Raw genomic sequence first — 15,252 nt, forward strand, 5'->3', positions numbered from 1 at the left:
GAGTTAAGTTCATTTTCCCCTGCTGGTTAACTTTTAAACCAGCACATCAAGACTCTTGGATTTTTTTAAAAACGGATGCTGCACCCAAAATGACAGAAAAGCGGAAGGAGCCATTACTTTCCAAATGCAGTTTCCCACAGGCTCCAGTGGGATTCCTCTGGTTACCAGCAATACACATCAGGAGGACTGGGGGCACCATCTACACCTCCAACTTCATGTCCAGGTCCTTGCTATCACAGGCAAACATGGCCCATAAGGCCATTAATCAATTTCTCAAGGTGTCTTCAGCAAGGAGGTTTGCCTTGCCAGTGCTCGGAAATGTCACTTGCTGTCTCGGGCCTTTTTCCATTTCAGAAAACTCAAAGGACTCCCTTAGGTTCCTCTTCTCTAAAGACTTGGGCTATTTTAGGTGTCAAAACTGATGAGGAGCATAAACCCCTCCTCGGGAAATTCCCATACCTCTAAGAAAGGTCAATTCAGGAGGATGTAGGCCTGTGTGTTGTTGTGAAGAGCACTGAGGTGGAGGTTCTCAGCATCCAGACAAGAGCAGGGACACAAGGGACAGAGCGCTGATGGACTCAGCTCTGGCTTGCAGGGAGAACAGTGTCTGCATTGCACCCCTGCCCCTCCCTGTGCTGGCTGCCACCTTTCTTCCCAGCAGGGACAGCCCAGTGGCACCTTCTGCAGCTCCCTCTCTCTGTCACAAAACCTGCCAGAACCCTGGAGCACTTCTGGCCTGCTTGAATGTGCCAGGCAGCAAATGGGGCTGGGACAAGGCCCGCTCAGCTGTCCCTCCTTGGGTGGCAGAAACCTCAAAAAGTGGGGCAGGAGGGACAAGCTGGGCCCCCTCTGAGGCTAGCAGTGAGCTCCACACAGCCCCTTCCTTCTCACAGGCAATTCTCCGACCACTTGGCTGGGACTGCTTTCTTGGGTCCCCCTCCACCAACACCATTTCAGGCCTCTGGACCTGCTATTATTCTACTCTGGGTCTTTTGCCACCAGGTACAACCAAGTGTCCTCCCAAAGTACAAACCAGGGCCACAGACAGGACCAGATGGTGGAAGACCTTTCCTTGGAGGAAAGGCTCTGAGCAACCCGATCTAGTTGAAGATGCCCCTGCTCGTTGCAGGGGGGTTGGACTAGATGCCACTTAAAGGTCCCTTCCAAGCCAAATTATTCTAGGATGCTACTTAGTTGTCATTTGAAAAGCACCGAGACTGGAGATTAGTAGCAGAGGAGGTCTCCTGATGCCTCTGAGTTTAGCTGATGACAAAGCCCATCCCTGGACAGCTGTTTCACCTGCAGCCACTTTACCTGCAGAAGCAGCCTGGTAGGCCATCGGGGCCTCACATGCCCGTTCAGGCAAGACTGTAGGTAGGAATGGAACACAGGTGGTGGATTTCTGGGAGTCTCCAGCTCGGGTGGCATGTCCTTAGGCTTGGGACAAAGGAAACACAAGACAGCCATTAACCATCCCTCCCCGAGGGGAAGAGCTCCAGCAAAGTCCTTGCTTTCTGAGAGTTGACCTGGGGCTTCTCCAGAAGCCGTAATAAACATTAGGACAAAACAAATACTGTTAAAACATTAGGAACTTGCAGCTCTGAATGACACCAAAGGCAGTGCTAACCAAAGCTTTCATTCCTTCAGGCATTACTTCTCCAACAGCCACAGGTTCCTTCTCCACTTCTTCCTCTTCATTCTCCTGTCCAGAGTCAGAGGGAACCAGCAGAGGTTCTGGTGCCGCTGTTGTGTCCTGGGGGCAGTCAGTAGAGTCAGGGACAGTCACCATTCTGTCCCTTGCAAGGTTGGATAGTTTCACACCACCTTAATCTGCTTACACATTAGAAACCAGCCTAGACATGCACTTGGTCCTACGGGCCTCAGTTCTACAGTGTGCATGTCCCAGGCCAATTTAACTCTCTATCAAATACAGGGAGTTGAAGCCCCTCCACAGTCCCAGATGCCTCTCAGTGGCAGAACATTACATTGCATTGTCCCAAATTTGCTCTCTTTACCAACTAGTTAGACAGTGCTGCATATTGCTCTGACTTAGATATCCCACCATGGCTAAAAGCAGCAAACAATCTTCTGCCTGCAAACCCAGACCTTCCTCTGTTTAAAAGCTCTTGAACAGAAATGAGAAAACAGCCAGGGATCCCTTGGCTGCTTCTGCTGCTGCTGCAAAGGCACTGAAGTGGACTTTCTTTCATGGACTTGCTTTCAGCCTCTCAGGCTGGCATTCTGTTGTAGCAGGCCAAGCTCCCAGCTCTCTCCATGATTCTTAAAAACTAGGAACATCAAAGCTTCCTTTTCCACTCACAGAAGGACGGGCTGCTCTGTGTCCACCTCCATATCCATTGGTGATTCTGTCTGCAATGGGCAAGGGAAAATGAACCAGATGCTGTCAGAAAACTGCTCTTGTGGGGAATCTCATCACACAAGGTAACCCAAATAAAGAGCATTTTTCTTTCACAACATCTCTCCAGGAGCAACAGTTCTTTTGCACGTCAAGCAAGAGAAGAGGACAAAACAACACATTCATCTTCTTCTACAGTTTCATGTCTATTTTTTATGCTGTTTTCCCAGGAAATAAAACAAATAGAAACTCCATCAAGCAAATGTAAATTGTTCATTCACGGTCAGTGCTTCTGTTCTGTCCAAGAGCTAAAGCAGCTTTAGCTGAAGAGCTAAAGAAGTTTCCTCTTCTTTTTTTTTTTCTTTTTCTGTTCTGTTGGTTTTTGGTTTTTCTTTTAATAAATGGTAAGCATCAGTTCTCTGTAGCTTGCTGAAAATGGTTCCCCAGAAAAACTGTCCAAAAAATCCCCTCTAGCCATTCTGACATAGCACACGAACAGCTCCTGGGTTCAGGAGCCTGCACTGTTTGGAAGTTGGCATTTTATCTCAAAGGTCATTGGTGTGATCAAATCCTTTAATTATGGAATTTAGCAAAAAGGATGCTTTCCCCTCATTTCTGGAGATAACTGAACAGTTTTCTGAAAAACTTCTGAGAAACTCTCCCAAATCTGCATTTTGGAAGTCGTACTGGTTGAACCAGGAAAGTGAGGAAATTACAGACTCCACAGGCTGATTGAGGCTTAGCTTGTTTTCCTGGTGATTCTTTGAATGGATACAGAAACCAGGGTGTCAGAAAACAGGCTGAGAGGGTCAAAGATATGGATGAATTCCTGGACATCTTATGAGGGAGGGTGGCATTTGAAAACTGATCCACCCGCTGAAAGCCCCGGCTCTACACTGAAACTATATTGAGGACAAGTCGTTTTAAATTTTTCTGTGGGAAAGGAATCTCACTTGTACAGGCTGACTGTCAAGAAAGGGGACAACATGGTGCTGCAAACACTCATGGATCACCAGGCTATTGTAGGATGGTTTCCTTTCAACTACCATCTCTGGGAGTTGGCTACTAGCGTCTGTCCTCGGTGCTTTAAAACAGCAGGTATCTAGTGCTTGGGAGTAGGAGCTGCCACATGCACTATGAACACATAGAACACTATGATTCTGCATTCAAGGCCCGACTCTTGACTTGTTTGGTCAGGACTTGACCCTTGATATTTTGACTCTCGGAGGTAGATGCTCCCAGGAGTGCTGGAAACAATAGAACTTTTTAAATAGTTTTAGTTATTGGTTTGAATTAACCTTTTTGTGATAACTAAGAGGCTATAAATTTGGGTTGCAAGGAATGACGAATTTATTAATGCCAAAAACAAGCAAAAACGGCTAGCCGGGTGACACAAGGAAACCCCTGTTCCTGCTGCAGTCCGCAAAGGGGAACAGAAACAGCACTTGTTATACCCTTCTTTGCTCCCTCCCCTAATGTCAAGTCCATTGGCTGTGGTTTCGAGGGCTGAATCCTGCTTGGTTCCCCCTTCGCAGGCTCTCTCCAGGTTGGTTCCTCCTTTCGTGGGCTATCTCCGTTGCTGAGGGGAATTCACCAGTGATGTGAAAGTCCATAATTTCTATAGGCTGTGATGCTGGAAATTTCCATCGGGATGACGGTTGGTCAGCCTGATTCCTCGTGGTCGACCCCCTCCTGTTTGTCTCCATATTGCTCCCTATTAATATACTCAGTACAAACACTTTCAAAACAGCAAGAGATAATATGGCAAATCATCGTTGTGTTAGTTAGTCCACAGATTACTAATCTTACAGTTAGTCCATCGTTGTTAGTCCACAGCTTACTAATCTTGTGGTCAGGCATTGCATAACACTCAAACTTGTGATTCTAACAAAACATTTAACACAGTTTAATAACTTTATAAACTCCTTCAATTTGGATCAGCAAATTTACTCTGTAATCACTTATAACACTTTTAATTGGTTGTTTTAACCAATTGTAACTGGTGTGTTAGGCCTAAAATCACTTCTAGCCAGCCTTCAGCAGAATTTAACATAAGCTGCCATTGTGAGAACACAACTTGGGAAGAGTACTACAACTCCAAGTTTTGTTACGCTAACCTCAATGTACTTCAGTGAACAAAGCCTAGGAGAGAAAGATGTACTGTTGAAGTTGCACATCTGGAATACAGAATTTATGGACCACAAGGACATTTTACAGAAGCCAGAGGATAAAGAAGGCGCTAACAAAGACTTGGTCGATGTGTTGGAAAGCCTCGTGGGACCTGCACGGCCACCCCAGCCGCGGCACTCACGGTCCCCGGACTCAAGCCGTGCGCCACGAGCAGAACCGCGGCCAGTGCCGCCAGCCCCGCTCCCCACCAGCGCAGAATTCGCCGATCCGCCGCCCAGCCTCTCACTGCCCCCGACAGCCCCGGCTCTTTGCTCCGGCTGGGTCACCTCCTCTCCGCCTCCTCTCCCTCCTCTGCCTTCTTCTCCCTCCCCTGCGCTCATCTGCCAACTCCACCCCGGCACTGTGCCCGGCACCTCTCGTGCTCTCGTCAGGTGCGGGCTGGATGCAGAGGGCAGGCGACAGCAGCGGCAGTCGAGAGCACGAGAGGTAGAACATCCCTCCGGGCTCGGCAGCCCGGTTCAACCTCTCCTGGCCTGTCCCGGGAAGCGTCCCTGCTGGCAGCAGGAGCACTTCTGCTGGCGACGAAGACTGCTTGGGCTTTTCTCAGGGGCTGTGGCACCACCGCTATGGCGAGGCAGTGCATGGGAGAAGCATCTTCCCCAGAGAAAGCTCGGACGTGGAACGGCATCTCCAAGTTGCTTTGGACTTCATGGAGATGCAAGTCTGCGTCAGTGAACACTGCTGTGAACCTCCTCCTTCTCCTCTTAATCAGAGGACCAGGGAACGGGCTGTCGCACCCGAACTAGATGTACTGGAACTAACACATCTGCAGTAGGATGAGGGGAATAGTGCCAGGGTGAAACTGTCTGAGGAGGGCAGGGGAGGGAGAGGAAGGCAGAGGAGGGAGAGGAGGCGGAAAGGAGGTGACCCGGCCGGAGCAGAGAGCCTGGGCTGTCGGGGGCAGCGAGAGGCCGGGAGGCGGATCGGTGAATTCGGTGCTGGTGGGGAGTGGGACTGGCAGCACTGGCCGCGGTTCTGCTCGGTGCGCACGGCTGGTGGCCAGGGACCGTGAGTGCCGCGGCTGGGGTGACCGTGCAGGTCCCTCGAGACTGCCATCGTACCTGGCAGATTCTTCAGAGGGCTCAGTCTCCGAACTATCCTCCCGCCCGTCCCTCCCTCTGCTCCCTAAAGCATTCCCTTGGAACACTCACCGCTCTTATTTTTGTCAAGCCTTTCTTTTTCCCTTGCTTTACTCTCTGTCCTTCAGAGAACTCCTGCAGTCCGTATTTCCCCTTTCCTACTTTATTTTCTCTCTTGATTTACTTAGTGCTGCAGCTTTCCGTTCTTCAGTGACTCCACCAATCCACCTCTTTCCCGCACTCCACTCTCCAGCAAACTCTAATAGATCACACGCTTCCCTGCTGGTCCTTCATGTCCTTCTATGGAGCTGACAGCGATGGGAAAGAGAATGGACCTTTTACCTGTGCCTCTGAGTGCCCCTCAAGCTGCTGCAGATGGGCGTGCTCCAACACATCCAGTTTAGGTGTGACAACCTGTTTCCCTGTCCTCTGAGCAAGAGGAGCAGGAGGAGGGACACAGCAGAGCTCTCCTCAGGGAGGCTGCATCCTCATATAGTCTAAAGCAGGTGCCACGTCCGAAATTTCTCTGGGGAAGGTGCTTCTCCCATGCACTGCCTCGCCGTAGCACTGGTGCCACAGCCCCTGAGAAAAGCCCAAGTGCTCTTTGTTACCAGCAGAAGTGCTCCTGCTACCAGCAGGGATGCTTCCCGGGACAGGCCAGGAGAGGTTGAACCGGGCTGCCGAGCCCGGAGGGATGTTCTGCCTCTCGTGCCCTCGACCGCCCCGCCGCCGCCGCTGTCGCCTGCCCTCTGCATCCAGTCCGCACCCGACGAGAGCAAGAGAGGCGCCGGGCACAGTGCCAGGGAGGAGTTGGCAGATGAGCGCAGGGGAGGGGGAAGAAGGCAGAGGAGGGAGAGGAGGAGGAGAGGAGGCGGCCCGGCCGGAGCAGAGAACAGGGGCTGTCGGGGGCAGCGAGAGGCCGGGCGGCGGATCGGCGAATTCGGTGCTGGTGGAGAGAGGGGCTGGTGACGCTGACCGGGGTTCTGCTCGTGGCGCACGGTTGGCGGCCGGGGACCGTGGGGACAGCGGCGGGGGTGGTCGTGCAGGTCCCTCGAGCCTGCCGTCCTGCCTGGCAGGTTCTTCACAGAGCTCAGTCTCCGAGCTATCCTCCCGTCCTTCCCTCCCTCTGCTCCCTAAAGCATTCCCTCGGAACACTCACCGGTCTTTTCATTGTCGAGCCGTTCCTCTTTCCTTGCTTTACTCTCTGTCCTTCAGAGAACTCGTGCAGTCCGTACTCTGTGTAGTAGTTAATCGCCCTTTTTTCATAGGGGAGCTATGCTCCGCTCAAGAATCAATAAACCAAGTTTTGTATTTCTAAGAAAATCCCCCGGAAGCTGCAAAGACGACAGTGTCAATGAATCCGTGTCCGCCAGGGCGCAGGAACAAAGCACCTCGTCCCCAGCATGGGGCCCGCAGAGCCAGAGGAAGCTCCAATGACCATCTCCCTACCACGAGAGCCGCCCCGCTGGCGCCGGCAGCTCTCTGGACCCTTTAGCAGCGCGTGTGAGGAGTTCGGGGCTGTGGCCCGGGAGCTGCCGGTAGAAAGGGATAAAATTGCCGAGTCGTGTTTTGGCGTTTTAGCACTTGATGGTGATTTCACTGACCTCCGTTTTCTCTACCAACGTTGCCCTGCTGCACGTGGGCTCTACCTGCAGACACTGGAGGGGAGATAAAGAGGAAAAGCCGTAAGAATTGCCTTTTGCACTGGAGGTTGTTTCCCAGGACAAAGGGCACAGAAAGAGTCAGGACCACACGGAGAAGACTTTTAAGAGAATGTCAAGGGGTGCAGTAGTGGAAGTGTCCATTAGAATTTGCTGGAGAGAGGAGTGTGGGAAAGAGGTGGATTGGTGACGTCATTGAAGAACGGAAAGCTTCGGGACTAAGCAACGCAAGAGAGAAAAGAAAGTAGGAAAAGGGAAGGACGGACTGCAGGAGTTCTCTGAAGGACAGAGAGTACAGCAAGGAAACAGGAACGACTCGACAAAGAAAAGACCCGTGTGTGTTAAGAGGGAATGCTTTAGAGAGCAGAGGGAGGGACGGACAGGAGGATAGTTCGGAGACTGAGTTCTGTGAAGAACATGCCGCCAGGATGGCAGCCTCGAGGGACCTGCACGGCCCTCGTAGCATCTCTGATTGATCTCCCTGACCTCTAACCCCTAAACTAAATGTTCTAGGACCAGCTAAGGCTTGTTTTAGGACTTCCCATTTGCTTAAACAATGTTTAATTGACTTTCTTGTTAACAGAACGATCACTTATTAAACAAATTTTCTTAGTCATGTATTAAACAAATTTTCTGAGGTCACCCCAGCCGCTGCCCCGGCCCCCGCTGTCCCCGACCGCCAGCCCTGTGCACTGAGCAGAACAGCGGCCAGGGCCGCCATCCCCGCTCCACGTCAGGGTCGCAACCGTCGATCCACTGCCCGTCGTCTCGCTGCCCCCGCCAGCCCCGGCTCTCTGTTCCGGGCGGGGCGCCTCCTCTCCTCCTCCTCTGCCTTCCTTTCCCTCCCTTCACCGCGGGTGGCAGGGGTTTGCGTTTGTATCGGGGAGCTCAAGATTGACAGGCCATGAGCTCCTTTCACTGCCACCGTCTCTTCCTTCACATCCCTCCTCTGTTGGCAAGTGGAGATTCCTGAATTGTCCTCCAGGTCACACGCTTGTGAGAATGATCGAGGGGCATGAGAGGCAGAACATCTGAAAGGGCTCAGTGCCCCGGGCTCAGCCTCTCCTGACCTGTCCCGGGGAGCATCCCTGCTGGGAGCAGGAGTACTTCTGCTGGGGATAAAGACCACTTGGGGTTTTGTCAGGGGCTGTGGCACCAGTGCTACGGCGAGGCAGTGCATGGGAGAAGCACCTTCCCCAGAGAAAGCTCGGAAGTGGCATGGCATCTCCTAGCCGCTTTGGACTTAATGGAGATGCAGTCTCAGTAAGCAAGCTCTGCTGTGTCCCTCCTACTGCTCCTGTTGCTCAGATGACCAGGGAACAGCCTGTCACACCTGAACTGGATGTGCTGGAACCAGCACATCTGCAGCACGTTGAGGGGCACTCAGAGGCACAGCAAAAAGTTTCATCCACTTTCCCATCTCTGTCACCTCCATAGGAGGACATGAAGGACCACCAGGGCAGGGTGTGATCTATTGCCATATGCACTGGAAAACCCAGGTCAACTCCCCAGGGCATGCATCCCAGACCTGCCAACCACTCTTGGTTGGCACTCACAATAGAACCATTACTTCGAGCACCTGCTTCTCACCCAACCCACAGAGATTCTTTACCTTCCTTGGAGAGACCAGAAGGGCTAAACAGGGTGTCTCTGTTTGCATTGAACAGACAAGTCTTGAGCACACACATGGTGTTGTTGTGGGGAGATGACATCGACCTCCTGGGAGGACCTTGAAGTTACGTGGGACAAAGAGTGTCTCGGTGTTACTTTGCATTTACAGTACTAAACCCTGGCAAAGCTCCTGCATGCAGCTCTGGGATGTCCTTCTGTGGACAGAGCTCCCAGTGTCCATCCCTCAGGCTGTGGGGCATCTCAGATAGTGGCAGAGCAGGTGGCAACCCACAAGGGCTGAGGTACATCTAGGCTCCAGGTGTGGCAGCAGGACCCCCAGGACCCCTGCTGCCATGAACTGTCTGTATCTGTGTGCAAGGGAAGAACTCGTGTGTCTGAAAACCCTTGTGTGACCAAGCAGTGAGCCCCCGCCAGGACACCACTGACTCTTGGCCAACTGACCATCCACCAGGACCCCAGAGGCCATTTTCCAGCACTGCTGTGCAGTATGTCATTCCCAGTCTATCCGTACATCCGGGGTTGCCCCATCCCAGGGACAGAATCCGGCACATCCCCTTATTGAATTCCTGTGGTTGATGATTGCCCAAACCTCTGATTTGAGGTCTCTCTGCAGGGCCTCCCTCTTCCATGAGACCCTAGAGTGTCACAATGGTCCCTTGATTCCATGGGAATCTGCAGTGTTCCGTGTTCCATGTGTTCCATGAGGCCCCATATTGTCACAATGGCACTGAAATGAGAGAGGATCTCCTTTCTAAACGACTTTTATCTAAGAAAAAACTTCTGATTTACAAAGTCCTAATCAACAAAGGAATTTGCTTTCTTGGTGTGGTAGTGGTCTTTTCTTTTAAGACTACAATTATTTTTGGGAGAGAGAATGTAGATGATACGTGGAAAATACTAGAGAGTGTATCATATGCCCATCTTCATGAAATTAGCTTACATTTCTCAGAAAACTTGTTTAAAAAGAAATTGTTCTGTTAAGAAGAAAGTCAATTATACATTGTTTAAGTAAATGGGAAGTTCTAAGACACATGTCTTAGTTGGTCCTAGAACATTTAGTTTAGGAGTTAGAGGTCGGAGAGATCAATCAGAGATGCTACGAGGCCTGCTAAGCGAGACCACTCTGCAAAAATGATTGCCCCTCCCAGAAGAAATGGACACTAGATGGCAGTCTTGCTCCACGAATACAATCCCAGATGATATTTGACCCCTAAATCATAACAGAATTCTGGACTGCTTGTGAAGGGGGGGGGGATCTTTCAAGTACCACTGTATTTATATTCCGAAATTTATACTGATTCTTTGATTCATGCATGGCAGAGTACCCCCATGAATCCCCAGCTGGCATATTAAAGAAAGGTTTGAACCAATGGTTTCTGGTCATTGGGTTTAATTCTTTTGTTTTATCCCTTTGATTCCATGAAGTTCCAAAGATATCCCAGGGTTTGTTTAATTCCATGAGGTCCCGCACGTCCCAATGACGTCTCTTAATTCCCTGGTTTCTGTAGTTTCCCAGGGAACATTTGCTTCCATGATGCAGGGCAGGGTAACAATGGCAGCTTGATTCCGTGAGTTCCCCCAGTGTCCCAGCAGTCCTTTGGTGCCATGAGACTCTGCAGTGTTGCAGTGGGTTGACCTTGCCTGGATGCCAGGTGCCCACCAAGCCACTCTATCCCTGCCCTTCCCAGCCAGACAGGAGAGACAGAAAAAGATGGAAAATGACTTCTACCTTGAGATCAGGCACTTTACTAAAGCAAAAGACAAAGTTTGTGCATGCATAAGTTAAGAGGAAAATTAAGAAATTTATTCTCTACTTCCCGTCAGCAGCCATGCCTGACCACTTCACGGGAAGCAGGGCTTCACCACACAGAGAGGACACTCAGAAGGCAAATATTGCAAAAAAGTGGATTTCCCCCCTTTCCTGTTCCTTTCCTGAGCTTTTGTAGCTGAGCTGATGCCATATATTCTGCAATGTCCCTTTGGTCCATTTGGCTCAACTGGCCTGTCTGTATCCCCTCCCATGATCTTGCCCCTGATTCAAGGGAGGAAGCTGACAATGCGGATGCTGTGCCAGTCCTGCTCAGCAGTTCCCAAAGCACTGGTGTGATTAACCCCTTTGTAGCTCCCAATGCAAAGCATAGCACTGTGACGGCTGCAGTAAGAAAATGAACTCCAGCTCAGACAGACCCAACACACGTGGGATTCTGAAATGTCTCAGGGTTTGTTTGGTTCCATGATGCCCCCCGTGTCACCGCGACACAGCTGTCAGACCTGGTAGTAGAAAAATGAATCAAAAAATTCAGAAGAAATCATCTTAAAGTCATGCTAAACCTGTCTTCTACAGTCCACAATCTACACATGTATGACTGCAGATACTTGGGATGAGGGTAGATGCTCAGAGGAATTCATGGGCTTTGGTCTAGGAAATCTGTCCCCAAAGTTTTCACTGCCTTTTCCTCCTTGGACACTTTCTGAGGCCTGGAAGAAGCTTACGTCCAACAGCAGCTCCATCTCTCACTTCCTCCTCCTGGCATGCCAGGGCTGCAGTTCTTGCACTTCTGCTTCTTCCTGGGCATCTCCCTGGTTGCCCTCCTGGGCAACGGCCTCATCCTAAGCGCCATAGCCTGCCACCACCACCTGCACACCCCCAGGGACTTCTTCCTGCTCCACCTCTCCCTCACGCACCTGGACTGCATCTGCACCACTGTCCCCAAAGCCATGGCCAATTCCCTCTGGAACACCAGGGGCATCTCCTACTCAGGATGAGCTGCACAGGTGTTTTTTGCTTTTCTTCTTGATCCCAGCGCAGGTTGCCCTTCTCACCATCATGTCCTATGACCGCTACGTGGTCATCTGCAAAGTCCTGCACTACAGGACCCTCCTGGGCAGCAGAGCTTGTGCCCACATGGCAGCAACTGCCTGGGCCACTGGGAAGAGGGTCTGACCCTGGGGCTGCAGGAGCTGCTGCCTGAGCTGATGATCTGAGCAGTCCAGACACGCAGTTGCTGTCCCTGTCCTCTATTTCCTCCCTTTCTTGCTGCAGGAGCAGAAACAACTGTACTGCTCTGCTGGGCTGGGGCAGGGTAGGGAGCTGGGGGGACGGGGAGGGGCTGGACTGGGCAGTTCCAGGGAGTAGAAAACCATCTGAAGTGGAGGAGTGGGCAGGGTGGGAGCACTACAGGGCTGAGGTGGCTCCAGACTCTGGGAGTGGCAGCAGGAGCCCAGGGAGACACTGCCCCTGCTGCAATGAACTGCCTGTGTGTGTGCGAGGGAAGGACTCGTGTCTCGGAACACCCCTGTGGGTGTGAGCAGTGCATCAGTCCAGCTCAGGGGTGGACAACTCTCAGAGCCCTGACACATTTCTGGGTGTGACTCCAGGAAACCCCCACTGTGCCAGGGAGTTATTAGATCCTTTGTTGTCACCCTCCTGGTGTCCTGTGTAACGATGAAACTAGAAAAGGCGATCATCATACCCTGTTAATTTTTTAAGAGGAGAAATGTCACTGCTGGAAAGAAGTGTCACTGAAGAGGTGAGGAGAGGGAACATCATTGTTTCCTTCAGCCTGTTCCACAGCAGGTTCCCCTGGAGCCCCAGGGACACCTGCGGGGAACCCAGAGGGGCAGAGAAAGGGCTGCCTTTGGCTCTTGCTGTGCTGCTCAGCTGGGCCAGGCTCCTGGCACACAGGGAGCTCCTGGCAAGCGGGCAGCACTGCAGAGAGACAGCTCTGCCCAGGAGCAGCTCCTCTGCACAGCCCAGCAGGGCCAAGGGCACTGCCTGGAGCCACGAGAGAAGTAAGGCAGAGGGAGGTTAAAGGCAGTGGAAAGATGGGAGGTGTTCAGCTGAGACTTCTCTTGGGGACACAACTTCACGCTCCTCTGCAGAATAAGTCTACAGGTGCAGGGCACTGTTGCTTGTGTTCCTGGAGGAATCTCCTAAAGCTACCACGTCCCACAGCCTTGCACATCTGTCAGGACTCTCCCAGTTTCTCTGTTGCACAGGAGGAGGATGTTCTCCAGGGTAGGCCTTCCCTGCAGCACCGTCAGAGGGACAGCGCAGGTGGGTTCCTTCTGCCAGGGATGGCTGCGGGGTGGGAAGGTGGGGGTGCAGCCAGGGGTGCCCGAGGCTGTCCTGCAGAGCAGGGTCCCTGTGCTCCGGGGTTCTTCGTACTAGGGCAGGGACTTTGCTGCCTGCTGGGGTCAGGTCTCATCCTGCCTGGGTAGTTGCCCACACCTCTGCAGGGAGAAGCTGTCGGTGGGTGGCGAGAACCCCAGCAGGAGTCAGGTAGGGTCTTCCTGCCATTGGATGAGTGCTGTGTGAGGTCAGGGCTGCTCCCAAATCCAGATCACACCAGCACATTTCCAAGAGCACTGTCAAATGGACAAAGGACAAAGCACAATTATTAGGAAGGAAAGGAGCTTTTCTGAGACAGTGTTTTCATTTTCCTACTCCTGAGGAATCTGGGGGTTGAGAAACGGAAAAGGAGCTCCCATGTTGGACAAGTCACTGAGACTCCTGAGCTGTACCTTGGAATGCACAGTGCTTCTGCAAGCAACTTCCTAAAGTGCTTTCGGCCTCTGCTCTGCTTTTGACAGAAGCAGCATCACTTCTGCTGGACCCATCTGTTTTTTCTTTATCTGCCCTTTTCCACCTGCAAAATGAAAAGTTACCCAGTCAGTGCCCTGCAAACAGGCAGGTTTCTCTCAGGCCAAAGGGAGTGCACAGACATTCGGATGGAGTGCTGACAGGGAAGTCATGAATGGATTTCTGATGTTGAGTCTACTGTTTTGAAATCAGAAAATGTGCTGTTGAAGTCATCGTTAGCCTTTGAGAGGGAAACAGGAGAAAAATCGGATAAACTTGTTGCTAAAAATGAGCTGCTTCAAACTGAGGTTGACCACCTTCAAAGTCTTGTTAAAATTTGGATGATTCTGAAACAGTCAGCTCACTGATTACCCCCATCAATACTAGACAATGCCCGCAGTATAAAGGCATAAACCCATCCCAACCCCTCCAGGAGCCCTCAAATCCCATCCTGGTCCCACAGGACACTCCCAACTTCCCCTCAAACCCTCCAAGGCCCCCCGACTGCCTCCCAGACCCACAAAAGCCCACCAGATGCCCCCAAACACCTCCCAGTTACCTCCAGCCCTCCCAGGACCCCTCAAACCCTCTCCTAGCTGCCCCCTTCCCCTCGAGGATGCCCCCAAACTCTCTCCCAGTCCCTTCCCACATCCCCAACGATCCCCCAAAACCCCTCACAGTCGCCCCAATCTCCCCAACCTCCCTCCCACCCCCCCAAGCTCCCCCAAACCCCTTCCCACTTACCTCCACGACCCCCAACCCCTTCTCAGTCTCCTCATTTCTCCCCAAACCCCCTCCCAGTTGCTGGCCCGTCCCCCAGGCTCGGGTGAGGAGGTACCCCAGGTTGACGGGCCCACCCTGTCAGGGGGCGGTTCCAGTAGCACGTCGGGAGCCACCTCGAGCCCCGAAAGCTCCCGCCCGCCCTGGAGCCACCTCAGCTACCCCTGCAGGAGAGAAATCCAAGCCAGAGCAGAGCAGGGGCCGGGGCCGGGCTGGGAGTGTGATAAACAAAGTCTTGAGTTTCTATAAGTTTTTGAATAATAGTTTATTATATGGTAAAAGCAAGCAACTGACTGGGTGACAGAAATGGGACCAGTTTCCCAAATCTACACACCCCTACTACAGGGTACATTTAGTATTTATCTCAGCTACTTCATGCATATTAATTATATCATATACATATACATTCTACAGGTTTTTGCTAAGTATTTAATATATGGGTTTTCTTAAACCAAAGCTAAAAGGGTTATCTCTACAACCAGTCATGCATCCTTGGACGAACAGGCGCCTAAAGATTTAAAGTTCTACTATATTTTATTCTTAGGATAGTAAGGAGGGTTTAGGCCTCTTGACCTTGTGAGGGTCTGTTCTATTTCTTTATGGGGGTGTAATTAAGTTTTACAATCCATTTGTTTTATTTTGATATAATCACCCATCTGTTTCACGAATCACAATTATTTATTTATCACAGGAGTTCGATGGACGAGGGCACTGGGAGAGGAGGGGAGAGACCGGGATGGGCTGAGGGGGCACTGGGAGAGAGAGGGGAAAGGTTTTTGCCCCTTTCCTGGGCAATGGAACACCCTCTGCACCCCCGTTCCCAGTCATGCCGGTTCTCCTTCCCCTACAAGCCACGAACAGGTTTTGGGGCTCCCTCGTGGGTCACAGCCAATAGAACGGCTCTGCTGGAATGACATCATTGGCAAATTCTGCTCGGCCCCTCTCCTGGTGCCGGTGAGTCATCCAATAGAA

The 15,252-nt window shown here is 51.7% G+C and overlaps 2 long non-coding RNA genes across 3 annotated transcripts; both read right to left on the minus strand.

Moving 5' to 3' along the window:
• Nucleotides 1-49: 49 nt before the first annotated feature.
• Nucleotides 50-2,454, minus strand: LOC113956106. 2 transcript variants are annotated; one of them, XR_003530747.1, is made up of 4 exons: nt 2,321-2,451; nt 1,628-1,753; nt 1,300-1,437; nt 50-78 (listed from the first exon to the last, which is right to left on the minus strand). It is a non-coding gene; the product is annotated as an uncharacterized LOC113956106 (long non-coding RNA). The 2 variants fall into 2 exon arrangements; XR_003530746.1 differs by lacking the exon at nt 50-78 and having other exon boundaries at nt 708-1,437; nt 2,321-2,454.
• A 7,837-nt stretch (nt 2,455-10,291) lies between these two features.
• LOC113956108 lies at nt 10,292-11,386 on the minus strand. The gene is made up of 2 exons (XR_003530749.1): nt 11,106-11,386; nt 10,292-10,531 (listed from the first exon to the last, which is right to left on the minus strand). It is a non-coding gene; the product is annotated as an uncharacterized LOC113956108 (long non-coding RNA).
• Between the last annotated feature and the right edge of the window lie 3,866 nt (nt 11,387-15,252).

This window comes from Corapipo altera, unplaced genomic scaffold (assembly GCF_003945725.1).
Source record: "Corapipo altera isolate COAL_440 unplaced genomic scaffold, ASM394572v1 326, whole genome shotgun sequence".
Lineage (NCBI taxonomy): Eukaryota > Metazoa > Chordata > Aves > Passeriformes > Pipridae > Corapipo > Corapipo altera.